The 8,092-nt window shown below is 39.5% G+C and overlaps 1 protein-coding gene across 3 annotated transcripts in view; it reads left to right on the forward strand.

Moving 5' to 3' along the window:
* The first annotated feature begins 2,684 nt into the window (after positions 1–2,684).
* LOC101848210 overlaps positions 2,685–8,092 on the forward strand; it is a 38,998-nt gene continuing 33,590 nt past the window's right edge. For 2 of the 3 annotated variants that reach the window (XM_005101618.3, XM_005101620.3), the window contains exon 1: positions 2,685–3,044. The gene's annotated coding sequence lies outside the window, so the exon portion shown is untranslated. Of the gene's footprint in view, positions 3,045–4,591; positions 4,765–8,092 lie in introns of those variants that run through there. The other variant, XM_005101619.3, reaches the window with a different exon arrangement.

The following is an 8,092-nucleotide window of genomic DNA, read 5'->3' on the forward strand; positions in this document are numbered from 1 at the left end:
GGCAGACAGACAAAGATGTGGGTGTGTTTGGGGGGGGGTGAGGTAATTACTAATTATTGTTGTTTTTTCAATCTGCAACTATCTATATTATTGTGTCAACGTCTCCGACTCTTCCTAGCCGTCTAGAAGCCTGACTTGTTTATTTCCTCATATGATTCCAGAGTCTCATAATACAGGTTCATACAAACATATTAATGTATAGATACCCATTACGAAAATAGAGACGTGAGAACGGTTTATAAACCGGGAGTGGGACAGATAGATTCATAGCAATGCCCATTTATATTGAATAGAAGTCAAGATATGTATGGTTTAATGAGAAGAGAGTCGTCTTGTGTAGTAAAATTAGAGAGAAAATGGGCGCACAAGTTTGGTGACTTCAAAAACTTGAGTGTCTTTGGAAACGACAAACTTACATTCTTTGTGCCCATTATCAACTTTAAAAAAAGTAAAATTCAAACTGAAATGTGTTATAATTGACGTTATAGGGACTGAACCTCAAAAGAATTCGATAAATATTGCCCATCAGGCGGAAAATGTCGGTTTCTTGGATTTCATTATTTTAACAAACTCTTATTGTCACTACGATACCAAACATGTTGATCGAAAATGACAACGTAGTCAAGGTATGAAGTTATTCAATATCACGAATGTCAAGCAAAAGTTGCGTAGTCTAAGCTACGCATGTGTTGTAAAACCATTTGAGCCCATTTCTCACCGTTTCCCTCAAATAACGAAAACGCATTGTTAAATGAGTAAGAAAGTGGTTGTAGATGTCAGCAGTTGTTTTCTTAAAAAGATAATAACAAAGTATGACCAACTGAGTGAAAACATCTATCTATCTATCTATCTATCTATCTATCTATCTATCTATCTATCTATCTATCTATCTATCTATCTATCTATCTATCTATCTATCCATACGGGGCATTCGGTTGACTTTATGATGCTGTAATGAGCTAAAAAATGCACGTATGATACGTAATTTTGTTAGTCCTTCGCTCAACCCCCGCACCTCAGGGCGACACACCCAGTCATAGAAATCCATTGATCTGGTACGTCACGAATATGACTCGCATGATCTGTTCTTCTTGAATTGCTGTATATGAATTCTAAAAATAAAGTTCGCCTTACCAGAGCTGAGATCTTTGCTCTTTTCTATGCCGTCGGGTTATTCCGTAGGTGGGCTTAAGTAAATACCGTCGGAGGAAAGAACCAACATATTAAATTACTTCTCTTGTAAGTCTTAGAAGAAAATCTTACGTTTTTTTTCATACAATCGCATTGGTACGTTCTAAAGATGTGCACTCTAGTAAACTATTTGGTATTTGCACGAAGTTTAATGAGTCGTCGAAGTATTAACCATCGATTACATCACACTACAGCTTTCGCAGTACATATCTGTCTTAAGGTTTACACATAGTGAATTAGAAAAAAACCCTACCCAAAAGTAAACTAACCACATAAGCTCATCCGCTCGATGTGTGTAAATAACCGTTTCACCAGCTGGTGTTGTTTTTACTGTGCCCTTTCTTGCCTTTTGTGTTTCATATTAACTTTTACTGTATTATTATGGCTTACTTCTTTTCCATCGACACCTACCTACCTCTCTCTCCCTCAAGATCTTCGTTCCCCCTCCCGGCTTCCCTTTCCCCGCTTCCCCCTCCCCCCCTCTGTCACCTCTCTCTCTCTCTCTCTCTTTCTCTCTCTCTCTCTCTCTCTCTCACTCTCTCTCACTCTCTCTCTCTTTCTTTTTCTCTCTCTCTCCCCCTTTCACTCTCTCCCTTTCTCCCCCTTTCTCTTCCCCACCCTCTCTCTCTGCTCTCAAAATTCTCTATCCCCCATTTTTTCTCGGTTTCCACCCCTTCCATTTTACCTATATGTGTATCTCGTCCTGTGCGCCCCCTCCCCCAACTCCACCACCCCTACTCTCCTTTAAGCTTTTTATCTGTACCTTGTTTGTCCAAGTGATCACCATCAGTGCACCTCCTTCACCTCTCAACCTGTGTTTAATTGAGTACCCACTCACAGTAGCTTTGGATACCAGGCTGTTTCAATATCTTCACTTTTTCCTTCAATGTTTGAAAGGTCTAAACGCCTGTTTATATACCCTAGTTTGCCACCTTTGGGAGCAGTTGATGAAGTGTAGACCTCATCTCCTTATTTATACTGTATTGTGAGCGTTGTTTAAGGCCGCCCATCCCGGCTCGTCGAAAAGACACTTGACTAAGGCATACATGGCATGTGGTCATATTCACTAATGTGAATTTCTTGACGTAGGTTTTTCCAACGTTTCAAAGTCTCCACGTCTTGTCGTATCTCGGAGTAAACTTTGGTTTTCGGTGTTCTACCAGAATTTAGTCCGCGTTGTTTTGGACAGGGAGTACAACAGATAGCACAAATATAGCAGCTCAATTTTTGTTGAAGAGACTACAACATTCACACCCATAATCGTCTCCTCTCTTCCACCCATTCTGATTTGTCTGAAACATAAATCCACGCTCCAGCAAACATCCCCTGGAGCTTCAAACATACCAACACACACAAACATTCACTTGCATACGCCTCGATTTCTTTCTTTATTTGAAATGACGGCGCACGCCTTGAGCTAGAGCCAAGCATTCTACGCTCCCGCCCACCTTTAACATGTCCCTCCAAAAACGTCCTATTCTCAAACTCCTTTCAGCCCACTGTACGGACGGGTAGCTGCTCGAGCTCCACTTATTTTAGGGGCGCGTCTTTGCTTCAGCGCAATAAGTCTTTTCATCTGCGGTACAAGACGGCCTGTTACGAGGCGGGTGTGAGATCAGCGAGGGGAGAGATCGCGAAGAAGAGGGACTACAGTGGCTCGTCGTCCACCAGCCGTACTGCTGTTGGCTTTGGCGATTGAAGTTTTGTGTTTAATATGCAAATACTGACAAATTCACCTATCAAATAAGGGGATTTTCACGGGAATCAAGAAAGAAAAGCAACTTAAACATCCTTGCCACGAATCGGACCTACGGGATCACATTATTACGATTCTCAGTGAGTCATCCTTCGGGGTAAGTAGCTTACACACCACAGTGTAAACCAATTAAGAATAGAATTTAAGCTCATTAGTTTCTAATACGTTTACCCGTGTATACAGACGCCTCAGTTATATTATGATCTTATAAATGTACGGCAGAAATCAACATTGCTTACATTGACAGCATAATTTTGACTCATTAGCTTCTGATGCGTTTACCTTCTTGCACGGACACCTTACGATTATCATGGCCTTACCTGTATACAACCGAAACGTACATAGCAAAGTTTACGAATTAACAACATCATTAAACTCCTCATAACCTAATATGTTTACCCGTGTATGTACCAAAAACAAACCGTTTTGACAAAGTACAAACTAATTAACAGTAACTGCAAAACACTTTTACCTGAGCACTCACAAAAAGAAAAACGTATTATGGCAAAATCTGCGCGGTGACACCGTCATTAAAACTTTTTTATTGCACAGTACATTTGTTCTTGTATGCAAAGCAAATACAATTTTCTAATGCCAGTAGCCTACTTTCGTATTTCAGAAACCCATAAGACACGGTGCAAACCAATTAATGACCTCATTAAAACCCCTCTCTACACAGAACGTTTCTCACAATAGAAAAAAAGGCTTGCAGGACACGCAGCAAACTAATTAATGGTAAATACTTTTAAATGTATATGCTGTGCCGTTGTATTTGAGAAAACTACTAAAATAGGAGAAAAAATCATAACCTTATGGCAATCCATCACTATAAAATACTTTTACATACATATCCAAAAACCTACAGACGTACTATTATAATCATTACGTTTTTTATCTACGTTAATAAGGAGAAACCCTAGACACAATGCTTTCAAAAATCTATACTCTGACTGAAACCGCTCACCATAATAATATAGTACGTTTACCTGTGTATATTATTATCATGTTTGATAAGTACATGTAATACCAATGTCTTCAAAGGTTGCAATTATTATATTTGCGGTGGCTCTGAAGAGGGGCCCTTGCCTTTCGCTCCAAGTTACACGTACCAGATTTTTGTTCTCCAGTGAGAAAACCCATCTACTTTTACTTTACTTTTCCCATCCAGCGGCCATTTGGGTTCTAGCCCTTCGGTCTGATGATATGGCAAAGAATGAAAACCCATCTAAAGGTAGATACAAAATATGGGGTATCAGAAAACAGGCAAGAGATCACTAGCCATGTCTTTTGGGTAGTTTCAACCGTGTTTAGTCACTATCCGTACTGACAGTTCCCATAGTATTTTACAATTTGGCTTCAAATTCTCGCTTTAGCGAACAAGCTAGTACCAGTTGGCTAGCGGTGGTTCTCCACCGGTGCGCAACGCCATTATGCTACCTTCGAGCTAAATCGGCCATCTCGTTTGGGTCACCGGTGCGAAAAGATCACGGTAAAGGCCTAGTCTTTTGTTGTAGCCAAGGGGGGTTCTGTTCCAATGAACGACCCTCTCCCTTCTGTTCCAATGAGCGTCACTCTCCCACATAAGCCACACACAAATAGTGACATTTTGTTCCCAACCGAAAGTACCTTGGATGTGCATTGGCTCAAAGGACCTAGCTCCACGATCGCACTAAATGTCCTGAGTGTGTTGACAGAACCTGTTGAAATAACTAGTCTGAAAACAGTCTTTAGCAGTTCTTAAAGTGTGAAAGTATTTCGGAGATATTTCTTGTGGTGGTGGATAGCGTGACTTCCAAGGTCTAAGACGGAACGAAGAGGTACAGAATGTTTCCCCCTCAGCTTTTGATCTTGTGGCATATCTTGAAAACTTTATTTTTTATAGTACATGGTTGCTTTTTGCTAGTTATTATCATTGCACATTGCCATTTCCTCTTCCATCTTCGCTCCTCGTTCTACCTCAATGTTATAGCCCTCTACAGACCCTCTCTCCTTCCTAAATTGTCATTTATTCCTTTCTATTTTCACTTCACTGTCTGCTTAATGATCTGTCTTTCTGACTGTCAATTTGTCCGTATGTTTATCAGTCTATAAGCCCTTTGGCTATTTCTCCCCTTCCTCTTCTTGTTTTTCTTCTTGGTCCTTGTTCTTGTCCTTGTTCTTGTTCTTGTTCTGATTATTGTTCGTGTTCTTGTTCTTATGCTTATTCTTGTTCTTGTTCTTGTTCGTATTCTTGTTCTTATGCTTATTCTTGATCATCCGAAAACGTTAAACAAAGAAGGGGAGAAGAGTCAATGGTAACGCAGTTGGAAATCCTAGACAAGTAGAAACGATTCTTAATAAGTAAGCGGGAAAGCAATGGGGTAACTCGGAGTAACAAAGGACGTTCACTTTTATTTCAGTGTTAACATTTAATAGAGTTTCTGAATCAATCATTCTTTTTTCTATCAGTCATTTATTTTTTAACGATTTATTCGTCAACAGCTGTGTGAGATATTTTGTCGGATCTTTCTTAATACAAAGCACTCATTTTGCTTTCACCAAAAGTAATCTATCTATGTATGGCATCTATATTATATTATCTATGTATCTATATGTCTATCTATGTATCTATCTTTGTATGTATGTATCTATGTATGGATGTATCATCTATCTATCTATCTATCTATCTGTCTATCTATATATCTCTCTATGTGTCTATCTGTCTATCTATCTATCTATCTATCTATCTATCTATCTATCTATCTATCTATCTATCTATCTATCTATCGATCTATCTATCTATCTATCTATCTATCTATCTATCGATCTATCTATCTATCTATCTATCTATCTGTCCGTCCGTCCGTCCGTCCGTCCGTCCGTCCGTCCGTCCGTCCGTCCGTCTGTCTGTCTGTCTGTCTGTCTGTCTGTCTGTCTGTCTGTCTGTCTGTCTGTCTGTCTGTCTGTCTGTCTGTCTGTCTGTCTGTCTGTCTGTCTGTCTGTCTGTCTGTCTAACATAATATATATGTATTATGTTTATATAAATAAATAAATCTATTACCAAATAGCTAACACGTCGTAGAGCCATGTAATGCACTGGAGTTTTTAAAAAGCTAGAATGTTCGAAAGTGCACGTGACTTACTTCGACTTGAATCGCTTCCTTGATCTTATACTTTTGTGAAAAACTAAAGTTAAACCAACATTAAATTCGTTTTTGGGGGTTGCCTTTTACGTTTTGACTAAAAGGTCACGGTGACCCATAGAAACATTGTCTAATTTGTATCCTTTTTTTTTTTTTTAACCAAACGAACTTATTTGCTAAAGTTTGACTATAAGAAGCACTACCTTTTTTGTGTGTAAATCAATCTATACCAGAGATTTAGCCACGTTTTCTTTCAACTGAGTTTATTAAGAATATAAAGAGAACTCATCTTTAAAAGATATATCGATATTTTGGACTTTAATTAAGACCTAAATGGTGATAATATTCTCTTTCAGAGCATAATATACGACTCATTGTACTTATTGATCTTCCTAGTCTTATTTATTAACCGCTAGGTTCCTCTGTCAAATATTACCACCCCCACCCTCCTCTGTCGCATATGACCACCACCCCCCCCCTCCACTCTTTTCCTCCGGCTTAAGATTGTCCAACAGTTTAACGTCAATAGGCTCGTCATTCGGATATCGGAACCAAGTGTGTTCATGTAGCAGCGGAGCCAACACTCTCAAACTGCTTCATCCTCCAGCTTTCAGGGTACTGTCCATTTCTGACAGAAATAGACATGGAAATAATATTATACATTCTGAGTTTTTAATCAATTTTTTATAATCTGCGTGCTCAAGTACATAATATCTTTTTGTCCTAAGACTTGACATATTGTACACACTAATCCACGGGCATGGTTCTAGCATTGCAGAAAAAATGACTCAACAATGAATGCAGTTTCTTTTGCTGGGCGTGGTTTTCTCTCGTACATAATGCCAGCGGTCTCTCTCTTTCTTTCTTACTCTTTAGGACTAAACTTGTGATGTGTCTTTAATCTGGAATACCGCCTATTCCATATCTTGTTCATCCTTATCAGCGACAAAACTGTCAAACACTTTATTAATAAATTGTGTATCGTTAATAAGTCGTCGTAAAATTCGGATTGCGTGATACTACCGACCTACCCATATAGACTAAACCCTGTCCCTCTTTTTGCTGTCCATTTAGGACTAATTGTATCGTGTTGGGTATTTTTTTTAGCCCCATTCGACCTGCCCCCCCCCCCTTCTTTTTCCTCAAATCATTTCTAACTAGTCTATTGAATATTGTCCCAGAATTAGTCCCGCTGCGTAACTGCAATTTGTCGACGTGCTTTGGTATAATGGGAAATAAGAACTTAAGCTAAGTTCACACATTTAGTTTCCTCTTTAAGCTGTTCGAGCTTTAGAATGAAAACTCCCTTTTAACTGCATGCGAGCGTTCATGAGAAATAGGGCTTAACAGTCACATTCGTGTTTATATAATGATCTCTTAATTCAACAAAGCTGTCATGATCGAGACACACCATCTGAACTTTCTGCTGCCCATGTCTGAACAGCTGTGTTCTTTGCTCACAATCCTCTTCTTGAAAAGGGAAAGTTTACCTTATTGTCGTTTGGTCAAACAAAGATTGCTCGACCAAACATTGTATGTCTCCCTTTCTATGGCCCTATCGTTTTCTCAGCATCTATTCTCCCCAGTCGATCTCTTCCGGGTCACGAAAGGAAAGATTGTCTGTTAGCTTGCTGGGAGCAACGCCTGTGTCAATACTGTGATGGATATTTGAAACTTTGGCCACGTCACCTCTATTCATATAGCTTTTCCTTTATGCTTCCATCATATCCGGGGTTACACCCTTTTTGAGCTTCGCAGTTTGAAGCTACACAGTAAAGAATTCTCTTTTGGGTTGGGCATATTATGTAGTGTGTTGGGTGGCTGTCCGCTTTGATGCTCTTTTAAGGTAATGCCTTAGGCACAAGCACGCTTCTTTCTTTGTTACTTTGTTTCATTCTTTCTTTGATTATTCCTTTCTTTTTTCTATTTTGGTTCAGCCCTTTTTCCGTCTTCACCCTCGCCCCTTTCTCCTGTCTGTCTGTCTGTCTGTCTGTCTGTCTGTCTGTCTGTCTGTCTGTCTGTC

Source organism: Aplysia californica, unplaced genomic scaffold, assembly GCF_000002075.1.
Source record: "Aplysia californica isolate F4 #8 unplaced genomic scaffold, AplCal3.0 scaffold00291, whole genome shotgun sequence".
Taxonomy (NCBI): domain Eukaryota; kingdom Metazoa; phylum Mollusca; class Gastropoda; order Aplysiida; family Aplysiidae; genus Aplysia; species Aplysia californica.